The sequence below is a fragment of the Acinonyx jubatus genome, chromosome B2 (assembly GCF_027475565.1).
Source record: "Acinonyx jubatus isolate Ajub_Pintada_27869175 chromosome B2, VMU_Ajub_asm_v1.0, whole genome shotgun sequence".
Lineage (NCBI taxonomy): Eukaryota > Metazoa > Chordata > Mammalia > Carnivora > Felidae > Acinonyx > Acinonyx jubatus.
Window position 1 is genome coordinate 77,521,077 of NC_069385.1, and position 716 is coordinate 77,521,792.

Sequence of the window (716 nt, forward strand, 5' to 3'; positions counted from 1 at the left end):
ACACTGAAAATACCTGCTGGTTGAAGTGTAAATTTGATCCAACCTATTGGAAAACTGCTTGTTATTAAAAGTGATCATATGCATAGCCTATTACCAGTAGTTCCACTTGTAGGTTTACACCCAACAGAAATACGTACACATGTTCACCCAAAGGCATTCACCAAAAGGCATGCACAAGAATGTTCATAGAAGCATTCTTCACAAGCACACCAAACTGGAAACAACCCAGGTGCTCATCAAAGAATAAAATGGATTTATCCTGATCTATTTCTGCAGAGGAATACTGCACAGTAGTGAGAATGGTAGTGCAAGTATGCAATAGCATAGGATACGTCTCATAAATATAATATTAACTAAAGGAAACAAGACACATTAAGGTGCACACTTAAGAGTCCACTTATATAAAATTCAAAAGTCATATAAATGAATCTATGGTATTAGCTAAATCAGGATGGTGGTTACTTTTGGAGAAATAGTGATTAAAGGGGAGTTTGGTTACATGGTGTGTTCACTTCGTATAAACTTACCATGAGCACTTTGCTATGTGTGTGTAATTTTTCCACACATCCAATTCAATAAAGTATTTATGTTAAAAAAAATGAATAACAGGTCATCAATTTATGACTTTGTTACAGAGAAGATATGCATTTGGACAAAGGGCCTTTGGCAAAGTTCCTGTGCTGCTTGCTAATAAGTATGTCAAAAAAGATACAGGT